At 38.6% G+C, this 15,943-nt stretch overlaps 1 protein-coding gene across 1 annotated transcript in view; it reads left to right on the top strand.

Annotated features, from left to right (window-relative positions):
• The window catches only part of LOC126320514 (succinate dehydrogenase [ubiquinone] flavoprotein subunit, mitochondrial), an 86,444-nt gene that overhangs the window by 8,204 nt on the left and 62,297 nt on the right, over positions 1–15,943 (top strand). The window lies entirely within an intron of this gene.

The following is a 15,943-nucleotide window of genomic DNA, read 5'->3' as shown; positions in this document are numbered from 1 at the left end:
TCTGCTTAGTGTATTCATCTCTTGGTCTCCCTCTATGATTTTTACCCTCCACGCTGCCCTCCAATGCTAAATTTGTGATCCCTTGATGCCTCTAAACATGTCGCACCAACTGGTCCCTTCTTTTTATCAAGTTGTGCCACAAACTCCTCTTCTCCCCAATTCTATTCAATACCTCCTCATTAGTTATATGATCTACCCATCTAATCTTCAGCATTCTTCTATAGCACCACATTTCGAAAGCTTCTCTTCTTGTCCAAACTACTTATCATCCATGTTTCACTTCCATACATGGCTACACTCCAAACAAATACTTTCAGGAACTACTTACTGATACGTAAATCTATATTCGATGTTAACAAATTTCTCTTCTTCAGAAACACTTTCCTTGCCATTGCCAGTCTACATTCTATATCCTCTCTACTTCGACCATCATCAGTTATTTTACTCCCTAAATAGCAAAACTCCTTTACTACTTTAAGTGTCTCATTTCCTAATCTAATTCCCTCAGCATCACACGACTTAATTCGACCACATTCCATTATCCTCGTTATGCTTTTGTTGATGTTCATCTTATATCCTCCTTTCAAGACATTATCCATTCTGTTCAACTGCTCTTCCAAGTCGTTTGCTGTCTCTGACAGAATTACAATATCATCGGCGAACCTCAAAGTTAGTATTTCTTCTCCATGAATTTTAATACCTACTCCGAATTTTTCTTTTGTTTCCTTTACTGCTTGCTCAATATACAGATTGAATAACATTGGGGAGAGGCTACAACCCTGCCTCACTCCCTTCCCAACCACTGCTTCCCTTTCATGCCCCTCTACTCTTATAACTGCCATCTGGTTTCTGTACAAATTGTAAATAGCCTTTTGCTCCCTGTATTTTACCCCTGCCACCTTCAGAATTTGAAAGAGAGTATTCCAGTTAACATTGTCAAAAGCTCTCTCTAAGTCTACAAATTCTAGAAACATAGGTTTGCCTTTTCTTAATCTTTCTTCTAAGATAAGTCGTAAGGTTAGTATTGCCTCACGTGTTCCAACTTTTCTAGGGAATCCAAACTGATCTTCCCTGAGGTCGGCTTCTACCAGCTTTTCCATTCGTCTGTAAAGAATTCGTGTTAGTATTTTGCAGCTGTGACTTATTAAACTGATAGTTCAGTAATTTTCACTTCTGTCAACACCTGCTTTCTTTGGGATTGGAATTATTCTTCTTGAAGTCTGGAGGTATTTCGTCTGTCTCATGCATCTTGATCACCAGGTGGTAGAGTTTTGTCAGGACTGGCTCTCCCAAGGCTGTCAGTAGCTCTAATGGAATGTTGTCTACTCCCGGGTCTTGTTTCGACTTAGGTCTTTCAGTGCTCTGTCAAACTCTTCACGCAGTATCTTATCTCCCATTTTGCCTTCATCTACACCCTCTTCCTTTTCCATAATATTCTCCTCCAGTACATCGCCCTTGTATAGATGTTCATACAAGTGGTTCTCTTATCTCCAAAGGTCTCTTTAATTTTCCTGTAGGCAGTATCTACCTTACCCCTAGTGAGACAAGCCTCTACATCCTTACATTTGTCCTCTATCCATCCCTGCTTAGCCGTTTTGCTTTTCCTGCCGATCTCATTTTTAAGCCGTTTGTATTCCTTTTTGCCTGCTTCATTTACTGCATTATTATATTTTCTCCTTTTATCAGTTAAATTCAATATTTCTTCTGATACCCAAGGATTTATATTAGCCCTTGTCTTTTTACCTACTTGATCCTCTGCTGCCTTCACTACTCCATCCCTCAGAGCTACCCATTCTTCTTCTACTGTATTTCTTTCCTCCATTCCTGTCAATTGTTCCCTTATGCTCTCCCTGAAACTCTCTACAACCTCTGGTTCTTTCAGTTTATCCAGGTCCCATCTCCTTAAATTTGACCTTTTTGCAGATTCTTCAGTTTTAATCTACAGTACATAGCCAATAGATTGTGGTCAGAGTCCACATCTGCCCCTGGAAATGTCCTACAATTTAAAATCTGATTCCTAAATCTCTGTCTTACCATTATATAATCTATCTGATACCTTCTAGTATCACCAGGATTCTTCCATGTAGACAGCTTTTTTTTATCATTCTTGAACCAAGTATTAGCTATGATTAAGTTATGCTCTGTGCAAAATTCTACCAGACGGCTTCCTCTTTCATTTCTTCCCCCAATCCATATTCACCTACGTTTCCTTCTCTCCCTTTTCCCACTGACGAATTCCAGTCACCCATGCCTATTAAATTTTCGTCTCCCTTCACTACCTGAATTTCTTTTATCTCATCATACATTTCCTCAATTTCTTCATCTGCAGAGCTAGTTGGCATATAAACTTCGACTACTGTAGTAGGCATGGGCTTTGTGTCTATCTTGGCCACAATAATGCTTTCACTATGCTGTTTGTAGTAGCTTACCCACACTCCTATTTTTTATTCATTATTAAACCTTCTCCTGCATTACACCTATTTGATTTTGTATTTATAACCCCTATTCACCTGACCACAAGTCTTGTTCCTCCTGCCACCGAACTTCACTAATTCCCACTATATCTAACTTTAACCTATCCATTTCCCTTTTTAAATTTTCTAACCTACCTGCTCGATTAAGGGATCTGACATTCCATGCTCCGATCCATAGAACGCCAGTTTTCTTTCTCCTGATAACGGCGTCCTTTTGAGTAGTCCCCGCCCGGAGATCCAAATGGTGGACTATTTTACCTCTGTAATATTTTACCCAAGAGGACGCCATCATCATTTAATCATACAGTAAAGCTGCATGCCCTCTGGAAAAATTACGGCCGTAGTTTCCCCTTGCTTTCAGCCGTTCGCAGTACCAGCAGAGCAAGGCCGTTTTGGTTAATGTTACAAGGCCAGATCAGTCAATCATCCAGACTGTTGCCCCTGCAATTACTGAAAAGGCTGCTGCCTCTCTTCAGGAGCCACATGTTTGTCTGGCCTCTCAACAGATACCCCTCCGTTGTGGTTGCACCTACGGTACGGCCATCTGTATCGCTGAGGCATGCAAGCCTCCCCACCAACGGTAAGGTTCATGGGGAGGTGATTTGTCTTAGGTTTATTGTGACACTGCAATAGCATTACAAAAATGCTAAACGATCTGCTGTGGGAGGCACTACATGCCTTGAGCATTGTGAAAAGGTTTACTCTTAGAATCCCAAGTGTTTGTATTCTGAGACAAATCAAGAAACTTAATTTTGTCCCACATCATCTGTAACATCGATGCTGGAAATATGTGACATTGAGACTTACACAGAGCCATACCAATAGCCATTCTACTGATGCACCACCTGTGAACAGAATATAAAATGGATAAAATGATGCAGGACATTGTGTGACCTATGCCAAACACTGTATGGTGACTTGCACAGTGCTGATGTAGATGTTGATTGTACTGCTTATGACAGTGTCATTCCATATTTTGAATAGAGGGTATGTCACATAGAAAAATGTTCCATCCCCAAAGTTCTGTAAACATCAGAAATGTCTTACTTAGAGCAGGAATAAAATACGGCCTGCAAACTGGTTGATGGCTGGTGTTTCATAATTGTGACCACTTACAGAAAGAATTATCTGAAGCAATTGAAGCCTGCACTGGTTAATGGAACATCTTAATTTAATGCAAGAGCGATAAAAATTATTGACAGGACAGCAATTTTCTGATTATTGATTATTAAATAAATATCCAATTCTCCTCAGGCCATTCAGCACAATTGTTTTAAACACACTGAATGTGTTACAGAAAATATATACGTATAGGTGCATAAAACATACACAAAGTAGATTAAGGTTCAGCAGTACTGGGTAAGGAGTCAGCTATGTCCTTATCAATGGATCCATCACAGCATTCATTCACCTTAGCAACTTGAGAAAACCCTGAAAAAATGGCAAACCAGTGTTAGGATGGCTAGATAGGGTAGAACCCCTCTCCTACCATGTGAGAGTCCAGTGCATTAACATTGGCTTAACCATATTGCTCAGTATGTGATTAGGAAATAAAACCACATGTACCTAGTCTACAAGGAGGTTACAATATGCACAATAAATGTAAACGGTGATATGATTAGAACATGAAACTTTGTTATATTGCACTTCTGAAAAAAAAAAATGTAAACACATCAACACATTATTGGCTGTAGTCTAGATCAGGGCCATTGGTGAGTGCTGCCATCATTGCTGCACAAAACACGTAAGTATGCAACTGGACCTGATTTAGACTTTCTTTACACTGCTGAAAAATAAATTACATAAACCCCTGCTAAAAGTATATCCATCAAAACTAATCTTGTGACCTATCCTTCCTCTGTAGAGGTGTATGGCCTTGCATTTGAAAGAGAGAAAACTAAAAACAAACAGCACAAACATTCTTGTGCAAAGATACACACATTGTGAACTCTACAATAAATGAGGGCTTAGTGTTTCTATAATGTAACATAATCATTTACTGTATAGAAACACACCTGAGCAAGAAATGATTTTAACTCTGCTCTGAAAGACATTACTTTTCCCAGTCTCTTTCTGTATGATAGTATCACATGAAAAAGAATTCACATTTTTACTCCATAAGCCATCTTAAAATGTGTTGCAGGGGGTACTACATGTTAACTGTCACTTCCCCCTTAGCTGTTCCAGTCCCAAAAGCTTCACAGGAAGAACAGTTGCTGGTAAGCCTCTGTGTGGGCTCTGAATCTCTCTGATTTTATCCTCATGGCCTTTGTATGAGATATACATAGGAGGGAGCAATATATTGCTTGACTCTTATAGCAATGCATGCTCTTGGAACTTTTGACAGTAAGCACCATTATGCTGCAGAACACCTGTGTTGCAGTATCTGCCACTGTTGCTTCCACATTTACTTAATGAACCTGTAGCACAATGGATCTTCTCCATTTCCTCTATCATTCCTATCTGGTATGGATACCAGATTGACAAAGAATATTAAAGTACTGGTCAAATGAGACTTTTGTAAGTTACTTCCTTGGTTGATGGATTACATTTCCTGAGGATTATTCCAGTGAACTTTAGTCCCGCATCTGCTTTACTTGTGTTAATTTTATGAAGACATTCCTCTTTAAATCGCCCTGTATGCATACTTCTAGCTATTTTATGGGAGTAACTGCTTTCAGTAATTGTTTTTCTTTCATGTAATTGTATATTAATGTGCCTTTTTTGCCCCTGTGTTCATGATATGCTACATTTGCTTATGTTGAGGGTCAGTTGACACCAAAATGCCTCACATATCTTAAAGTAAGAGTTGTTTCTGCTTGCTCCACATGGAGGGGCTCACAGTTGAATGTTATACCTATGGTATTTGCTATTAGTGTGTAGGTTTCCAAGACTGGCTCTTGTCATCAATGCACATTTGTACAAATAAAGGGAGGGTACTGTAAGCATGGACAAATTTATAAATAGCAGCTTGCAATTAGCAGTTGTAGATTGTGAGAAGATTCAAGTAGCTATTTTCTGCAATGTAAAAGTTTTATCTGATCAACTATTACTTATTCTCCAGAAATTATTCCATAAGCTTAAAGAGACTGAAAGTGACCAAAGCAAGCCATTGTAGCAGGTCCTGAGGAATGTTCTTTAGAAATGGTTCTCAGAGCAAAATTTGTAGAACTGAGTGTTTGGGAGTTTTGTTACGTGGTCTTTTTAGTTTGTCTCAATCAACATTCATCCCTAGTAGTTTTGTGCATTGTACCATTGTTTTGTAACTCATTTTCAGCCATTACCAGTTGAAGATCTTGGTTTTGAGTCATTTTTCCAAGTTGAATGTAATTTGTTCACTTCACATGAAGAGTCAGCACGTTGACATGGACCATGAATGCAAGGTCTTGAGTACTTAATTAGTTGTTGCAGACAGTGATTCCTTAACATTGCTCACTATTACACTAGTTCTGCAAACAACATGATCTTAGCTTCAGTTAGAAGGGCCTGTATGTCATTTGTATAAATACAGATACAGAACAAAAAGAAGACTAACTCACTACCCTCCTGCACTTTTTTCTTTTTTAAAAAAAGAAAAAAAGATACTTATGATTAGAATGAGCTGAATTGGGTTCCACAACATTTTATCTGTTTTGCAGAGATGATTGAAACCCCTTGTTTTATACCCGATGTATCCCAATTACCTAATAGAATTTTGTGACTAATAGTATCAAAAGCTTTAGAAAGATTTAAATTAATTCAAACAGCACTGTTAGTTTTACCTAGGCTTCTAATCATTTCATCTGTAAGCCATGCTGTTTCTGAAAGAGTAATGCTCAAGAGGTAGAAACATATCAGGATTGTGAAATTAGTTGTTGATCATAAATGATTGGAAACATACAGATTAACTAGGTGAGTCATGATAAGAGTTTTTCAAGGTCATCGTTGAATTTAAATGGACTACAGTCATTCCTGGTTGTCAGCAAGCAACTGTAGGTGATTCCAAACACAGGTAAACCATTTCCTAATACCTTGAGTTGGGTCCATTGACCTTGCTATGCAGATACGTTAAGAATGGTTGTTATGAAACATTGCAGGTGCTGTTTGGACTACTTCATACAGTTCAGTACCATCAAAGTGATAGGGCATGATGGGAGTGTATCCACTCATAGGAAAATAAATGTCTTGTCTTTTTTTAATAAGTATTTTTGCATGCAGCTCAGTTTGCATTACATTACGTGAATCACACTCCATGAATCCAATAGAAAGCAAATGAAATTAAGACTACAGTTCTACTGTGAATTGTATTTTAGTCAAATATGGTAAATTTAAGAATTCCTATGAATATAATCATCAGTGAGGTAGAAGTAGTTGCTGATCAGACAACCTTTTGTACTCTCCTGAAGCACACTACATTATGCACTGCACTGGACAGTTAATATGCTCCAGCAAATTGTCACATGTACCCATGTATCCAGCTCCTTTTCATGCTAACATTTATTAAATAATTTTTTTTTTTTTGTTTTTGAATGTTTCTATGTTACAATAGAATGTCTGTGCATATTTAGCTTGCCATGACTTTGTTTTGTATTCAGTTTTTGTTTTGTTAAGCTCATGTAGGTTGCAATACAGTTGCACCAAATTACTGCTTTGTTTCTTTTGTGTCCTAAACATGTATCAATGTAATGGTTATTTCAAGAATTAAAATTATGGGACCACGAATCAAATAACATATTATATGGCTATGAGAATTCAAAGAATCAGTCTGGCAATCCAGAATGGCAATGGGAAAACTCCTAGAGTTTATCAAGGTGTTGATGCCCCAATAGTGGCAGTTTATGGAACAAGAAGTGGTGTTAAAAAAGGTTCCCACAATCATAAGGATAAAGGAATGATCGGACCTGAACCTTTGCCACCTAGTTGGATATTTAGAGGGACACCTGGTAACAGATGATCAGAAATGGGCATACTTCCTATCATGTATTGGCACTGATATACTTGATCTGTTGATGAAGCTCTGTGGAGAAAAGGACATCAGCGAGGAAAAATATTCTATGTTGGTTAAGGGGGATATAATGGAAAATGTAAACATCTATTTTAAAAATCATTAGTCATATTTATTAATGTACAGATCTAAAATGTTGTGTGTGTGTGTGAAACAAGAGAGCTGTGTTTTAACAGAAAAATATAATAAAATATTAAAGATTACTATTTTGCCAGAAATTTGAATTTTTAATATTTTTATTGTCTTTTTTATAAAAAGCTATAACTCAGATTCTAATCATGCAAGTAATCTGCAGATTTTATTGTAGTGTCCTGAGAAGGTTGTAAGACCATTGGTAGAAATTATATCATTAAGAGTTTTTAATTTTGCACATCCAAAATTAACTTTCTGCATACAATCATCTAAGAATCAGGATGTAATTGCAGGATCTCATATTTTTTAGTTCCCGGGAGACAGCAACATGTTGCGAACATTTCCTGAAAATTTCATGTCATAGCGCATAACTGTTTGAGATAAAGCTTCTAATAATGTGAAAAATGTAAAACAGAGAAAAGGACGTTAGTTTAAATCTTTTCTTCTCATACTTCCACGTGTAATAAGCTTACGTCAATTTTAAAATCCTTCATACTGATATTTCTAATCCTCCAGGTTTCTCTTCTGTCCTCTTTGAATCTCCCTGGCCTGCATTTGAGGTAAGACACTGATCTGTTAGCTTTCTGAAACCAACTCTCATTGATGTTGTAAAATGCTTTTGTTGTGAGCACACCAGGATCTATACCACCTCTCTTCTCCTGCTATTATTTCCATTATTGTAACATACAACTGCATCATAGACACCTATTTTGAGTACTTGAAGTCCACAGAATGTCGTTTTTGAGCATCTAATCCATATTAAATTGAGGCTTTCATTTGCATTTTATGTCTTTCCGTGAAGACACTTCCTCAATAAATCAGGGTTTGGATGAAACCTGGATGAGGGCTTAATTGCATTCATAACAGATTCTGGCAATGAGTGTTTTTGCGAATATGGCTCTTTTCTGTTGTTGAACTTACACCAGTCATGTTTCAGGACACAGATTGTGCATTGGTGTTTGGTCAGTTGATAGTTTGTGGAAAACAATTGCCCACACAGCACACCTCATTGCCTCTAAATTAGTGTGGTTTTCCTGATAGCTCTCCCATAAAATATTCGAAGAGAACCAGTTTCTTTCAGAATAAGCCTGCCTTTTCCTCCTAGTGGTTTCCATCCTTAAGTCCTTCACCTTTCTTCTCTTCCAGCAAGTGACAAAGCCAACCACGAAGCTTCTTTGGGATGTGGTCAACACATTCCAACTTTTCTATTGTTAGATTGTATGGATTTTTCTGTTACAGCTTTGAACGAAGAGGAGTCCCCATCACCGAAGTATTTAATATATGTGCACGATACCGGTCCTCAGATCTGGAGAACATCCTCACAACTGCAGCAGCCTCCATGCTCTTGCTTGAGCCACTATAATTTTTAGAACATGCTACTGCATGCTTTTCTTGCCACAGTTTCTCACTGTCTTCATTGTTAGACATTTTCCTTGTTGCACACTGGTGGCAGTATTTAGAGATAATTTCTACATCTAAAACTTCACCTGAGTCAGCACCAATAACAGATGCAACTCCATACAGAGATTGCTGACCCCTTTTCATCCAGGTCCCATCTACAGACACACACGTTGGTAACATTTGTAGGAGATTCACTGTCATGAATATCTACCCCAGGATCTATTTCTTTTTGGTTTATTTCCACCAATTCCTCCTCTGCTTCCTTCATAGAAACTTTGGTGTAGAAACAGCACCAAACATTTAATTTTTCAAACCTGGCACGAGGTTGGAGGCATGTTCAGAAAACCACACAATAAGTTACCTCCTCCCCTGCCCTGTCCAAGGCATCTTGGAGGCACATGAAAATGAAAGCTTTATAGCTTGGCAGAGAAGCTCTAAGTCAATAAGTTTGAATCCATTCAAATCCATATCATCCACGCACCTGTACAATTCTCGTGTCCCAAGTTTCGATTCTGAAACTGAGAGCTTATATTCTTCATTCCGAGCTGCTTCCTCTCTCTTTTGTTGGTAAACCAATTTCCATCAAACGTCTGTTTCCTAAACAGTTTTTCCACCACCCACTACGCATAAATCTTGACTTCACTTAAAGGTTTGCAAATTAAACCTTCTGCCTACTAATATGTGTTGGTATTATCAAAATGTAAATAAATCATATGCAAGAAAGTTTTCGGGCAAAGATATAGATGTCAGCCAAAGATATCGAAAGAAAATAGCCTTCACACTGACAATAATTCCACTGAAGCAAGCAGTTTCTCAAATGTCGGAAAAGGTGGGAGTGGCTGTCAGTGCAGAGTTAATCAGTTTAGCAATGTAAAGACGTTTCTAAAGCTGCAATCACAATAAAATTCACATCCAACATAGATTAAACTGTGTAGATCAAGAAAATATTTTTGAAAAATCGATTTTTTGGACCAAAATAAATTACATCCCCCTTGTGCAACTGTCAGTCCATTTTAAAGCAAAAAATTTGCTGATGGCCACTTACTAATTCCTCAGCCTGGACACACACATTCAGAATGGGTGACTGATTTTATGTTTGTTGCAAGGGACTACAACTGCATTTGCGAACATGACTGCCAAGAGATTGCTTATATGAACAAATCAGTCAGATACTATATGTGATTAAAAGTATGTGGACACCTGGCTGAAATTGACCTAAAAGTTTGTGGCACCCTCCATTGGTAATGCGGGAATTCAGTATGGTGTTGGCCCACCCTTAGCCTCCATGACAGCTTCCACTCTCACAGACATACATTCAGTCAGGTGCTGGAAGGTTACTTGGGGAATGGCAGTCCATTCTTCATGGAGTGCTGCACTTGCGAGAGGTATCGACAGCGGTTGGTGAGGCCTGACATGAAGTTGGCATCCCAAAACATCCCAAAGCTGTTCTGTAGGATTCAGATCAGGACTTTGTGCAGGCCCATCAATTGTAGGGATGTTATTGTCAGTGTAACTATTCTGACATAGGTTGTGCATTATGACCAGGTGCCCGATCGTGTTGAGAGATGCAACTGCCATCCCCGAACTGCTCTCCAACAGTGGGAAGCAAGAAGGTGCTTAAAACATCAATGTAGGTCTGTGCTGTGTTAGTGCTACGCGAAACAAGGGGTGCAAGCCCTCTCCATGGAAAACACAACCACACCATAACACCACTGCCTCCGAATTTTACTGTTGGCACTATACACGCTGGCAGATGACATTCATTAGGTATTTGCCATACCCACACCCTGCCATCAGATTGTCTCATTTTGTACTGTGATTAGTCACTCCACAATGTTTTTCCACTGTTCAATTGTCCAATGTCTACGATCCTTACACCAAGCGACGTGTTTGGCATTTACCAGCATGATGTGTGGCTTATGAGCAGATGTTTGACCAAGAGATAAGAGCTCTCTCACCTCTCACCTCTTACCTATCTAAGTACTTGAAGTGGCTCCTGATTAATTTTGTAATTCCTGTGTGATGGTCTGGATAAATGTCTGCCTATTACACATTACGACCCTTTTCATCTGTCGGCAGTCTGTCAGTCAACGGATGAGGTTGGCCTGTACACTTTTGTGCTGTACATATCCCTTTATGTTTCCACTTCACTATCACTTTGGAAACAGTGGACCTTGGGATGTTTAGGAATGTGGAAATCTCGTGTAGAGATGTATGACACAAATATTACCCAATCACCTGACCACATTTGAAGTCAATGAGCTTTACAGAGTGCCCCGTTCTACTATCTCATGATGTCTAATGACTACTGAGGTCGCTGATATGGAGTACCTGGGAGTAGGTGGCAGCACAATGCACGTAATACAAAAAAGTATGTTTTTGGGGATGTCTCGATACTTTTGATTACATAGTGTATGTTGTTATAATGCATACTGTTCACAACAGCGTGCAGGATTTCACTCTGCAATAGAGCAATCCTTCAGTGAATGAAGTTTTAAACATTGCTGAAGCACACAAAGCTACCTAAAAAAAACTATGAAGACAATGAAGGATGAAAATAAAGGAGATTCACCTGAAATTTTTCAACACTACTAGTACAAATCGAAAAGATCACATTTGAGAAGCCCATCAAAAGAAAAGAACGCTAATCAGGAAAAATAGAAATCTTGCCCAAAATGCATAGTGAACTATAGCTGGAATGAACACAAAATTAGAAATGCAGTTTACAATATCTGCAAGAAGATTCGCCACATATCTACCGTTCGGCAAAGCATCAACAATCAAGACCATTGGCCAAGAAAACACAAAATGAAGGTGCATTGGCTGAAGAATCAGTTGTGATGAAATTTTTGCCAGTGAAGATGCAGGAAGAATCTAAATACCACAGGAAATGAATGGCTGCACGTGAAATTTCTGCTGGATCTCGTGCAACTTGCACACTGATGTGGATGCTTATGTGTTACTGGGATCATCAGTGCTGTAGCCCAAATTCAACCCTGGTAACTTTCAATGGAGCCCATATCAATTTAAAGGGAAAAATGATGGCAGCAGTCAGATACAAAGGCACAAACAAAAAGCTTTCATTAATGACTGTCAACTCATGAAAAACGATCTCTTTGCCTTGAAATGGCTCAATGCCCTCAGTTTAAATATTAACTAAAATAAGTCACTGATTGAGGGATAAAAATAGCTTTAAAGAAGCCGAGAAGAAAATATGCTATGATCGTGAATCTCTTGTCCAGCCTGGCTTGGGCACATGCAGAATCTACAAAGCAGCCCTGAAAATTGAATACAAGAGCCACCCAATTTTTTTTTTTTTTTTTCAAACCAGGACCAGTACCATTTGCTATGATGAATAATGTTAAAGAAGAAATTAAAGACTGGCCGAAGAATGCATATTTCCAGTTGGAATTGGAATGGGGAATCAGATGACTGTTGTCATTTCTCCACTTGGTCTGCTCGAATTCCAGAGATTACTGTAACTCAAATTGCATTATTAACCACCGATGCATCTTCGTATGGAATTGGAGCAGTATTGTCTCTAGTATACACATGGAGACTTCACCATTGCTCCCAAGACTTTAAGTGAAAATCAGGCTAGATACAGACAGATTTAAAGGAAGCATTATGTATAATTTATTGGGTCAAGAAATTTCACTAATACTTTCGTGGGACAAGATTTGAATTGATCACAGATGACAAGCATCTAATTTCAATATTCCATCCAAGGAAACAGCCGCCAGTAATGACAGTAAGAGACTACAAATATGAGATTACTATGGAATTGGATATAGGCCCACAGAGAAACTTTGCTATGCTTATGCCTTATCAAAGCTACCTGAAAATCTGGATGAAAAATGGGTATGTCTAAAGAATCCTGCTTGCAAATTGACGAAGAAATTGAAAAATAGATAGATTCATCTCCAGTTGATCACAGAAAGAATTAAGAAACCATGAGCAAAAGTGCAGCACTAAAAATGATTCTGCATAATACTATTTGCCAAAGGACAAAAATTTCGGCAGCCATATTTTAGCAAAAGGATTGCCCTCACCACCAGGTACGGCTTGTTACTTCTTGACACTTTTCAAGGATTATCATTCCCAAATGTGCCAAAATTTTGAAGACACTTCATGGTGAACACTGGGGCATTGTCAGAACAAAACAAATGGCAAGAAGATAGTGTTGATGGCCAAATATAGACAAAGCAATTAAATAAATGGTTTCACAACATGAACTTTATCAAGTGGCAAAATCAAATCCCAAAAAGGATTCTCAAAATTTGCCCAAAGCAACAGAAACATGTGAAAGAATTCACATGGATTATGTTGGATTATTTTGAAAAGCATCCTGTTTAATATTCGTGGCCACACACAGTCACAGGTCCCTTATGTATTTGACACGTCAACTACTTCAGAAGTCACAACAAAGGCACTCGGAAAAAATCTTTGCCTTTGAATGATTTCCGAAGGCTCTAGTTTCCAGCAGTGATATAAATTTGTATGAACTGAATTAAGATTCCTGTGGCAATAATGGCTTGGAACACCTAACTACAGGTCAGCTTTACTTCAAATTTTAAAGCAGGATGATTTGTCAAGACTTGAAAGGAAGGTACGAAAATAGACTAATTATGGACAACAGAACAAGAAAGAAGCTCTGCAGAAAATGTTGATTAGTTGGCATTTCCATGGCATCTGTGCCTACAATCCTGCATGAAGACCTGAAAATACAAAAATGTCATACTGGTTGGTGCCATGATGCTGACGGGTGATCACAAGGCTGTGTGTGTGTGTGGGGGGGGGGGGGGCAGACAGTGTTGACAAATAATGATGGCATGAATGAGACCAAGAATCTAATGTGCATGAATCAGCACTGTTTTAGAAAGCATCATCTGTGCAAATCTCTGCTGTTTTTTCACATGATATTCTGTGAACTGTGGGTAAAAGGGACAAGCAGATGCCATGTTCTTAGATTTCTGGAAAGTATTTGACACAGTGCCCCACTGCCAACTGTTGACAAAGGTACGAGAGTATGGAGTATGTTCCCGAATATGCGAGTGGTTCAAAGACTTCCTAAGTAATAGAACCCATTATGTTGTCCTTGATAGTGAGTATTAATCAGAGTCAAGGGTGTCATCATGAGTGCCCCAGGGAAGTGTGATAGTACCACCATTATTTTCTGTATACCCATATGATCTGGTGGACACGGCGGGCAACAATCTGTGGTAGTTTGCTAATGATGCAGTGTATGGAATGGTGTTGAAGTTGAATGTCTGTAGGAGGATACAAGATGATTTAGACAAAATTTCTAGTTTGTGTGATGAATGGTAGCTAGCTTTAAATGAAGAAAAATGTAAGTTAATGGAGACAAGCAGGGGAAAAAATCCTGTAATGGACAGATACGGCATTAGTAGTGTCCTGCTTGACACATTCACAATATTTAAATATGGGGGCATAACATTGCAAAGCAATATGAAATTAAATGACTGTGTGAGGATTGTGGTATGGAAGGCTAATTGTTGACTTAGTTTTATTGGGACCGTTTTGGTAAAGAGAGGTTCATCTGTAAAGGAGACCGCATGCAAATGCTAGTGTAATCTATTCTTCAGTACTGCTAGAGTGTACCAGGTCATATTAAAGGAAAACGCTGAAGCAATTCAGAGGTGGACTGCTAGATTTGTTACCAGTACATTTAAATGATATGCAAGTGTTATGGAGATGCTTCAGGAACCCAAATGGGAATCCCTGGAGGGAAGGCGACAGTCTTATCGAGAAACACTTTTGACAAAATTTAAAAAAAGAGCATTTGAAACTGTCTGCAGAATGATTATACTGCTCTAAAATATATTCTGCATACGGACCACAGAGATAAGATACAAGAAATTAGAGCTCGTATGGACACCTATAGACAGTCATTTATTCCCTGACTTTATTTGTGAGTTGAACAGGAAAGGAAACAACTAGTGGCACAGGGTACCCTCTATCACAGACTGTACGGTGGGTTGCTGTGTATGTATCTAGATGTAGATGTATTTTCCTTTCATTTATTTGTGGCAATGAATGAGACATGGGTGCCATTTTTCAATCCTGAAATGAAGCACCAGTCAGCTCAATGGAAGCCGCCATACTCACGACCCCAGAAATTTGCAGGTAAACACCAATGCTGAAAAAATGATTCTGGAACAGTAATCCTTATGCATCACCTTACAGAGGGCACTACAGTGACTGGTGCATCGTACTAAGATGTTTTTAAGAACGAGCTCCTTCCAGCATTGCATGAAAAAATTATGGAAGAAGCTGTATATGTGTTCTTTCCATCAAATCAGTGCATCAGGCTAATGTGATGCTCCAACTTCTTCGTGACAACTTTGAAGGGATTTCTCATCCTCTCTACACACACGACCAGCTCCCAGTGACTTCTGGCTGTTCCCAATGATGACACACTCCATGGTCACACTCTCACTGCTTGTGCCGCTAATGCATCTGCAATTTTCCTATGGGTTAACCAGAATCCTAAAAATGTTTTCAGTGGCTCTGGAATCATGGGAGATTACATGGAGAAGTGACAGAAGTTTCACATTTTCATGTGACTGGTGTATGCGAAGAAAAATTGGAAGTCTGTTAACTTGGATGCACCTCATATTGCTTTGTGTTAATATACCAGCTATTTTAAGAGTTAATTAAAAGCATGCAGCTTAAAAACTATTTTGCATGTGAGAAATTGTACATTCGATAACACTTTTGATAACAACAAAAGATATTTTGTTTCATTTGAGTCCTCTCCTATGTCGTCTAACAACTGATAAAAACATCTGTACAAAACTCAAGAAACGAAGATACCAGCAGGTGTTATGCATATATCTTTTAGTACTGGGAGCAAGTGTATTTTACATTTTGTACCATACAGTGGGTATATTGTTATTCGCCATACTAATTATGTTACTCACACCAAGTC

The sequence above is a fragment of the Schistocerca gregaria genome, chromosome 2, assembly GCF_023897955.1.
Source record: "Schistocerca gregaria isolate iqSchGreg1 chromosome 2, iqSchGreg1.2, whole genome shotgun sequence".
NCBI classification, from domain to species: domain Eukaryota; kingdom Metazoa; phylum Arthropoda; class Insecta; order Orthoptera; family Acrididae; genus Schistocerca; species Schistocerca gregaria.
Note: the sequence above shows the minus strand (reverse complement) of the source record. Positions and strands in the feature narration are given on the sequence as shown.